This window comes from Chrysochloris asiatica, unplaced genomic scaffold, assembly GCF_000296735.1.
Source record: "Chrysochloris asiatica unplaced genomic scaffold, ChrAsi1.0 scaffold00018, whole genome shotgun sequence".
Classification (NCBI taxonomy): domain Eukaryota; kingdom Metazoa; phylum Chordata; class Mammalia; order Afrosoricida; family Chrysochloridae; genus Chrysochloris; species Chrysochloris asiatica.
In genome coordinates, this window is record NW_006408536.1 from 4036350 (window position 1) to 4036655 (window position 306).

Here is a 306-nt window from a genome sequence, read left to right on the forward strand (position 1 = left end):
ATAGAGAGAAATACTTTTAACTGATGGTATATGGAGGGGATTATAATCAATGTAATGAAACAAGGTATATGAATTGTTGAATGTGAAACTGATGATGTGCCATGTAAACTTTCACTCAATCCACAATAAAAACCTTAAATTAAAAAAAAAAAATTCTGTCATGTAATCTCTAGTATTGTTTCTACAAGTAAGGCCATATTTTCCAACGACTCATCCTTGCTCTTTGTTTCCAACTTTTGCATTCCAACTACCAGTAATTATCAATACATCATGATTGCATGTTTAATAAATTTCAGATTGAAGAAA